General features: G+C 42.8%; 1 long non-coding RNA gene across 2 annotated transcripts in view; it reads right to left on the reverse strand.

Moving 5' to 3' along the window:
* The window catches only part of LOC109966906 (uncharacterized), a 92,721-nt gene that overhangs the window by 21,689 nt on the left and 61,273 nt on the right, over positions 1 to 9,759 (reverse strand). The gene's annotated exons all lie outside the window — the stretch shown is intronic.

The raw sequence follows: 9,759 nt of genomic DNA on the forward strand, positions 1-9,759 counted from the left end.
CCTGCTGAAATAAATGCAGGCCCAGCGCCACCACATAAACCTCCAAATACAGCTGATAAACTACGGCACGAGGCCTGATGCACACCAGAATACACACACAACAATCATTAGACGCAGCTGAAACACACACGTGGAATACACAAATACCATAAGTGCAAAAATATAACACAGGTACTGCATGAAAAGTCTCCTGAGGAAACGCACGGTTGTCGCGCCCTCTCTCCCAGTGGAGACAAGTCGACGAAGTTGTCTCAGTCACAGCGACCCTTAAAATTTAACTAGATGTTAAAAGGAGAGCAGACTGTAACACCAACGTGCTAAAACAAAACTCGCATCCTAGGACCACTTGTTTGGTTTTCCATGAGAACATCACATCTCCAGTCAGTGCCACTGTGTCCTGGTATTAAATCAGAGTGACACCACCCACTGGCTACATGAAGCTGCAGCACAGAGATGAACCCTCAGTGGGGGGGCTGGTTCACTGGCTGAAGACTTTTAGAGATCGACTGGCAAAGAATACCCCTTATATATCACTAACATCCATAGTACACTTCACAGAAAGGAGCCTCTAAAGCAGAAACCGTTCCCTAAATGAAATTATCAAACCTGTCTTAGCCAAACATCCTGCCTTCCCTTCTGGGTGTCACTGTAAAGCACCTGAGACCTACTGTTTTGTTATTTCACAGGTGACATACATACCATACATGTGCACCAGTAGCATCCAGGCCAGACAGCTACTGAAGGCCGGGGGTGGAAGGGTAGGAGCAGGCTCTAGTCAACAAACGTTTCTCACTTAACGAGATTAAAAAGGAAGAAATGAACATCAACCAGTTCATTTTAATGTATGAAAACTGAACTCTGAGCTCTTGTGAAGTGTGAACCTGAGCGAACGACGGTTTCCTTCGTCTGGGTGACGTCAGATGTTGCATCCAGGCATTAAATCATCTCAGCTGTCAGCTTCGACAGGACTGAGACAGAGGGACAGAGTGTTCCAGTTAAAACAGGGTGTTAAGCTGCTCTTTGAGGTCAGTGGAGGAGAGAGTGGTTTTAGTTTAGTGTTAGCCATGTTGTGTGACTTTCTGTAGAAACCAGGACAGAATCCATCCCCAGACTTAAAGACTGCAACCACAGCCACAGAAAAGTGAACCATGCTCAGTTGCGATGAGCAGCTATTGTCGGGGAAACAAATTAAATACTTTGTCAGTGAACAATTTGCACATACGTTCATTGTCATTTTTAGAGCAGGCGGAAACATTAATTAACGGTTTCCTAATTACACTGACAAAAAGTGTAATCACACAGCATTACACTGCCTTCACAATGTGCTGCTGCAAATGAGCAGCAAAATAAACAGTGACTGCATCTCGCTGTGTGTGGCACAGTGCAGCTGCAGTGGTTCAGATGTCAGAGTCCGATACCTTCTCTTCTTCTCTCACCTTTTCACTATTCTGTGGCCAACCCGGCTCTATCAAACTATTTCTGCCATTGATAAATGTTTAGGTAAAAATCCAGTTTGGATTTATACCTGTAATGTGTCTGAGTCTTTGTAGCAGCTTTGTCCGTCTCCTTTTATGCATTTCTCCTTCCCTCTGACATTTTTCCTATCTAGCCATCAGGTTACACCCACCCCACCATTTTCTGCCCTTTTCCTTTTATAACCCTTTAGTTTCCTGTCTCATGCAGCCTATCATTAAATGTAATTTGTCTCACGGCGGGTCTGACGTGCAGAGGGCCAAGCAAGAGGTGAGACTGTTGTTTAAACCACTCACATTCACCAGAAGGGTTCTCGCTTCTTCCACAGAAAAAACCCCAGAGTGAGTGAGGGCAGTGCACTGCACGTATTTAAACTGTTCAACCTGTCGCTACACTGCAAACAGGACAAAAAGGCTTTAATAATGAGTAATGATGTGTGATTATATTCACCTCATGGCCAGTGACAACACATGACAGACAACAGAAATGTTTTGAAAAGATTTCCAGATCACTTCACATCCGAATCTTCATTTCTGAGTTTGCTGACATGGAAACGAGTCAGTTCAAGGGTTTAAATTTCAGTGAAAGCTGTCAACAAGCAACACGTCCTGACAGAACCTGACCAACAAAGCCAAGCCTCGTTTCTTCACCGGCTTCACTGGGGTCCTGCTGATGACAGCGTCCAGCGCAGTGAAGCTGGATTTTTCCATCTCTCCCTGCCACTTGGGGCTGTTAAAGTGCTAAGCTGCGATGTGTAATTTGAAAAAAAAATAAGATTATAACACTTCAGACTGAACAGCTTGGTGTAGATTTGTTTGCAGTGTGGAGGCTGGCTCAGCATGATGCAGAGCAGCAGCAGGAGCACTTCAGGTTGCATCACACTGTTTCCTGGGTTGCGTCATTCATTCAGTTAGTTTTGGTAAACAAACAAGTGGAGCTGTGAATTTTAAATAGCGCTATGAGTGACGCAGTCCATCCTGTATGTTAAATGTCACAGAACTGGTCTCCAGTACAGCCAGTTTAGTGAAAGTCTACACTGCGTATCATCAATCTGAACTGACTGGTTAGTGCTCTCACTGCGTAACGCTGCGTGCTTACAGTACCTGCACAAAACTGTTCTGTGCATTCAAAGGTGTGAAGTAATTATTCAGTGTGCCGTCATTTTATCCAGAAGGAATTTTCAAAACTGCAGGAAAAAGACAAGTAACTCATAAAATAAGACAAAGGTTAAACAGCGCATCGATAAGCAGGACACGTGGCTATGTACTGACAACACAAAGGCTTCAGAGCCGTCCTCTATGTTTTGTCAGCATACCTTAGTCGAGCTGCTGCTGCTGCAGTGTGGCAACGGGCTGCTGTGCCGTGAACAGCTGCATGATGGATCTCACTGCAATCTCAGGGTCTGACGGCCATGAATCAGTTCAAATAAATAACTAAGATGATAAAATGTTGATTAAAGAAACGAAATCTGTATTTTTACATAATTACACAGAGGACACTGACAGACACACTCCAAGTGTGATTCATCAAGCTGCTGTGGAAACTGCAGAGAAAGCCCCGATCCACTGGTTATGTCTGCTTGATGAAACCATCTAATCAAATTACATCACAGACTGATACATCTGAGGCTGCCATGTAAAAGGAACTGTGTTGAATCAATTGATCACTGACACGACACATTCAATATTATGCTCATTTGCAACTCTTAGCCTTTTCTGAAGCAGCAGGCTTGTGCTGGTTTTACAAGCCTGTCAGAGGTCTCCTCCATACCGTCCAGGTATCGAGGAGCACTTTACAATAGAGGCCTCCAGAGAGAGCCCTGAAGACGCCGCTTACTCATGTTCTGTCACAGCACAAAGACGCAGTTAGCTTTTGAGACTGAAATGAAACCACAAAGGAACAAAAATACTAAAGTTTCCTTATATATAAAAAAACAAAATCAAAAATAAGTAATATTTGCTCTTAAATGCTCTCAGAAAAGGACTCACAGTGACCTCAACAGGTTTCATTTAATAATAATGATGATTATTATTGTTATTACTGAGATGCAGCGATCGATTGGCAGTGATCAGAAGTGGCCTGTTTCAGCGTGATCGGCCTTAACCGGTGACAATCCAACTCTGTGCCAATCAGATTTGGAGGCACTACAGTCCACGTCATGGCTACAGTGGCTCCGAGCAGCAACCTGAGAGGAAATGAAGTCAGTGTAGAAGTGTTCAAAAGGGAGTCGGTCCCCACAGTGTTTTCTAAGTGTTAGAATGTCCAACTTTACAGCAGAAAAAACCATATTTACAGCCTGGTACAATAAGGTTTTGGTCTATATTTAATTTTCTCTTCCATGACAAATGTACAGAGGGTGAATGTTTATATAACTCACATGTTTAAGTTACATTAAGACTAAGAGACTAGGCATTAATTTGACAAGTTTTAAAGATGTAAGTGTAACAAGGACAGCACATTGGATGAAATGTTTTTTTAATTTTTGGTTTTTAAAAGGCAGCTCTGTTGTTACTGCCATGCAAAGTCAAACTACAGTGAAAACATCTAATGTAGCTCTTGTCTTTTTTATTTGTTTGACTGACACACTGAAATAACTAAAGACTCACTGTAAAAACACTGCACACAGTTTAACCACCAGATGCTACTGGGAGACACTGGTTCTGCACACTGGGGACAATACTCCCAGTTCTGTTCCAGTAGATATTTAATATGATGTTTGGACATGGGCTGGTGTTTGTCTAGTTAAACCTACTTACTGGTTTTTGTCATTTTGTAATAATCAGTCTGCTTCTACATCTTACACTTGACACGGTTAATACACAACACATCTATGAAGCTTTGCCAATTTAATGAGGCTAATAATCAGTTAAAGATCTTTGTTTTCTCCTGCTGTGATATTAAAAACAACATCCTCTCATAAGTCATGCCACCTCGCCCTGAGTCCTTTGTCCCATATTGTCTTGCTCTCATATGCCCTTATCATGTAATAGAATGAAATTCCTTCCACCTCTGTCCTTGCCTGTTGTTTGTTTTTATCTGTGCACCTTTGTCTTGTATTATTCCTAATGCTTCCAGGGCTCTGCAGCATTTACTCTTTGCACTGTTGGTGGCCTCTGATGCTGATGATTTAGCAACTGAAACAGGGATGATTCACTCACTGCACGCCACTGTGGATAATAACTAGATGTGCTAGCAGTGCACACCTGCTAGAGGTCTGAATACAGAGGGTGCAGTAACCAGCCTGTACATTTTTATGTATGTATTCACATCAGCTGCTGACATGATGAGGGCTGCTCCATTTTCTTATGAGAGAAACTCAGTGAAGGCAACACGCCAAACTCCGTCAGCTGAAGCACCGACTTAACCGTCAGCATTAACCTGGGACGCTGTGATTAGGGTAATAAGTGGAGGCAAAGAGAGGGAAAAACACATGCTTTCATCATTCGGACAGTCAGCTGGAAAAACACGAGCTCAAACACCAGGAGAGCTGCAGGGAGCTCCGCACATGGACTCATGGAGACATAAAATGGTCACAGATACATTTCTACCCGTTTCCCAAGCACCAGTGAGAATGAAACGGGCTCCAGCTTTCAGTGTGCTGGCCTTTATGAGTTATGGTACCCGTCTGATTTAGTGGCTGTTGTTATCAATGAATGTCAATGTGTCATTCTCACTTTTTAATCATACTGCCAGTCATTTTATATCAAAAATCACTAAACTAAGATGACCTGTGTTTATAATAAAAGTACTGACTTAAAAAAAAACTTCAAATAGACTTGTAGTTTTAGGTTCCTTCTGCTGAGTCTGAGGCTTCGTACAATGCTCTTACCCCTCATTTCCACCGGATGTGGCTGTACTGCGTCCCATCTACGACGCGGCCGCTAGAGCTAATTGCTGCCAGTCTAGTCATTGGTTGTGATTCCATCCAGCTCTCCGGTACCCTTAGCTAAAGATACGCATTTTGTTTCTTTTTGACAGATGCTGCACCTGGGACGCTTCGGACACAGTGAAAGATACTGTATCTATATGAAACAGAAATAAGCCACGGAATGATCAGCCTATGAGGATGAATGTATTGATAGCAACTGAAACAGCCACAAATCTTTGATCCATGTTTCATAACTTAACTGAAACCGTTAATTTACATTTAACCTTTAACTGTAGGCTGCAGCACAAGTAGGAAATAAGAACATTAAACACAGTTAAACAAAGCCGACTCACCGTAGAAGCTCAAAAACAAAGAAAAATGTCCAACAAGAAAAATCTGCACCACTGTGAGCCGTTCCACAGGCAGACCAGGTGGGTGATGAAACCGCACAGAAGACAGATCAAAACCAAATCGTAGACGAAATGCAATGCAGCCACGTCCGGTGGAAATGAGGGATTTGGCTCCTACAGCAGCAGTGCTTTAAAGAAACACCTTCTAACCTTAAGAAGGTTCCTAAGATGGATTTCATGATCATCTGAGGTACTTTTAGGAAACACAGCCGGCTCACAACAACCAAAAACATTTAAAAAATAAGTGAATCAATTAAACAAAACAAAAAAAAAAAAACAGATTGATCTACATGAGCATTAGTGGAACCTCTGACAAATGAAATGTGGCTCACATCTGATTATATTCTAAATATTCCTGGTATAAACCTATCCAGTTATCCAATGTCATAAGGTTGTACTACATTAGATTACTGTGCTGATGTCTACAAAGAGCTTTTCTTTCTCAAAAGGTCCTTAAACATGAGCCTTCTTTATAGCCAAGAGAAAAACTGTCTACTGAAGAAGTGTATTGATAAATTATGTGTGTGCCTCAGGCTGCATGTTTGCAAGACCCTCCTGATATCAGGTAAATCACACACAGGTTCAGCAACAAAATGTGAGCGTGTGGTGGGAATCAATTTCAAATAAATCATACATCAAAACGAGAAAGGAAGAGAAAGGAAGAGAAAGACGGAACATAGATCGGAGAGATTTACAAAGGACCTCTGCAGGAAGGTGTAATCTGCAGATGAAGGAGAGAAAGAAGGGGAAGAGAAACACAGAGACATCAGGTGTGTCAGCTCGTCGGGTGAATGCACATTCAAAGCTGGGCCTCACTCAAGGCCCACAGTCAATTTCCTTCCTTGTCTCCTTGAATCGCCTTTAACAAGGTGGAGGTCGGACAAACAAGACGCAACATCCTGCACAGGAAATTACAGCAAACAGCAACAAATCTAATATTCATTTCACACCTGCAGTCTAATGTCAGGTACATTACAATCGATAGGCAGGTAGTGTGCCAGGCCTCGCTCTGTCCACCACCTCCTGCTCTTACACTTCAGACACCTGGAATAACATGCAAATATCACCAGAAGTTATAATGAGAGTGCCATTATAATACCTACAGTATGCTACTGTGCTACTGGGCTGGGCCGAAGATTTAATGTCAGAAATAATCTACAAAAGCTAAGTTATACATGAGGAAGACCACTGTAGTGGTTAGCAATAAGTCAGATTCCAGAAGAAATATGTAATAGAACAGTATGTAGCTCATATAGACCTTATGTGGTATTAGCTTGTGTAAGGGAGAGCTGAGTGATTATGGGTTTATTAAGTTCATGTGAAAAACACAGTTCTATCCAAAACACTGTTTGGTTTAGTTGAGCCGCTTTGCAATGTAAGAGAGGAGGAGACGGCACAGGAACGAGGGCGGGGGCAAGTTAAAGACAGGTGAGGAGAGGCAAATGTAAAATACTATACTGTGTGACGTAAGACAATGTGATGGATAGACAAAGTGTGGAGAGAAGAGAGGGAGGTCTGCGGGGGGCGGGGGGTGAAGACAGGTGAGATTAGCAAAGACAGCAGAGGCGAGATATGAGTCAGGTAGGTGAGGTCAGCGAAAGGAAGGAAAGGAAATCAGCAGCGGTCGACACAAAGCATTCGGAGGAACTTACAATTGACTTGTTATTTTAATTCCATGTGAGTTGATACCTCTATTTACTACACCAGAGGGAGATACTGTTTACTCCACTTCATTCAACTAACACAGTTTCAGATCAAGACTGCACTTAAAACGTTTGAACTCCTGAATAAACATCTTGTGTAGGTAGAGCCCCGTGTCACGTTTCTGAGACGTTAATGAGAAGAAGACAATTTCATTCCAAACTTCCCAGACGACTGTAAACAAGCAGCACGTGACCCCTCCAATAACCAAATAGTGGAAATTTGACCCCAGTGTTCGGACTAAACTAGATAACAACATAAAGAGCTGTTAAATCTGCTGGTGAATCATCAGTGTTACAAATCTAACGATCACAGCCAGGTTCACATTTCAGTCACAGGAGACATTTGATTCCACAACCACTATTTATACTTTTGATACTTTAAGTATATTTTTCTTCTAATACTTTGGTGAGATTATGGACGTGGGACAATAAATTTGTACATTGCCGTGTTGGTACTGGTACAGAATGGGAGAAGAGAGGCCAAAAACAAAGGACAGAAGCCAATAGAACACTGGAGGCAAATAAGGAGGAGTCAGGAAAATAAAGGACCCGAGGACATGATCAGACAGGACAGGTGTAAAACACAGCAGTGTTATAACTTCATACTCGGTGCCCGCTGCAAATGATAGCAGAAGTACAAGCGTGAGGGAAGCTGATGACAGATGAATTGTAAAATGAATGAATGCAGGGAGGACAGACAGCTGCAAAAACGACAGAGAGATGAATGTGCGTCACCTGATGTGATGGATTAATGGATCCAGGGAGGTGAGCTAGGACAGGTAGACAAGGACACTGGGGGATGTAAGATGGAGCTAAGCAGAACAGGCCAACTCGCCCTTTTCTTGCAACTACACACACACAGAAACACTCAAACCCACCCACTCGCACTTAGAAAACAAAGGGCCGTAGAACTGTTGACCTTTTAACTTGATTTCCACAGTAATACAAATGCTTGGCGAGCCATTGAAAGAAAGAGTGCCTTTTCAAAGGAGCAGCTTGAGACATCGGTGGGATGTCTGTGTTCGATATGTGCCTGCATGGCTGACCTTTCCCTAATGGGCTGGGCTACTAATGCAGCGACAGCGCGTACTCGAACACTGTGGTGCCGTTAGAGGTTCAGCATCGCTCAAAGGAAAGCCAAGAGCTGTACTTGCAGAATTTCAGCTCTCTTTTGTTTATGAGTCCTTTCTTGCTTTTATGGTTTTTATTATGGTTCTTTTCAGTTTGTCCTTTGAGGATTTGTTTGTGTGGTGGTGTCATAAAATAGGAGAAAAAGTCATTCTCTTTCATTCTGTGTGTCTTTTTTGCTTCTTTCTTTGTGTGGATATTTTAGACCCAGGAAGATCAAAAGAAGCGCCTGCAGACACAATCAGCACCCCCTGACACCAGAATATATCAAAGGGAATTCATACTCACCTACAGACTTCGGAGCCTTCCATTCATGTGTTGACTCCGACAAGTTCATGTCTAAATCTGACCTTCCTCTAACTTCAGTCCTACCTATACCTCAGTCTTGTTTTTGCACTGAGTTAATTATGAAGCGTTTTCCTCAACAGATGAACGTTACCAGGACTTTACTACTGTTCCTTCTGTAAGGACACAAACGTGTGTGTGTGCTGACACGCATCACATTAAAGCTAGTCTGCCAAATTTCAGCCTAGACCGTCTCATGAGCTTCAAAACAAACTCACACCATAAACCACACCTAACTGCTCTCTGGCCCCACCGTCCTGTTTGCTGGAGCTACAACTTAAACTACAGATGCCTGGTTGGTACAAAATGCAGCGTCCAGTCTGAAGCTAGCGTTAGCTGGCCAACAGTAAATGTGTCAGTCCAGTAGGATGCTCTGGTTACTACTGATGTTATACAAAGCACTGACGTTACACAAAGCTCCAATTCCTCCCAAATTAAAATCATATTAACTATTAGAAAGTCACTTTCGGCTTTTCCCGTTTTTTAGGGGTCGCCACAGCGAATCGTCACACTGACGACTCGCATGTTGACATTAGGCACGTGTTTTACGCCGGGTGCCTTCCTGACGCAACCCACTAGCCTACCAGGAATGACTTCAAATCATATTAATTTTGTTATATTACACAACCTTATGCTGGTTTACGGTTTGCACATTGAGAGCCGATGTACCAGAGTCAAATTCCTCGTGTGTCCAACACACCTGGCCAATAAAGCAGATTCTTCTGATTCAGATTCTTCTCCATGTCAAACAGTCAAACCCATGTTAACCCTGGTTGTTGCTCTTTCTTTGTCCCACTCTCTCTGTGCTAAAGACGCCACCTCTTCACTCTGG

This window comes from Monopterus albus, unplaced genomic scaffold, assembly GCF_001952655.1.
Source record: "Monopterus albus unplaced genomic scaffold, M_albus_1.0 scaffold121.1, whole genome shotgun sequence".
Taxonomy (NCBI): domain Eukaryota; kingdom Metazoa; phylum Chordata; class Actinopteri; order Synbranchiformes; family Synbranchidae; genus Monopterus; species Monopterus albus.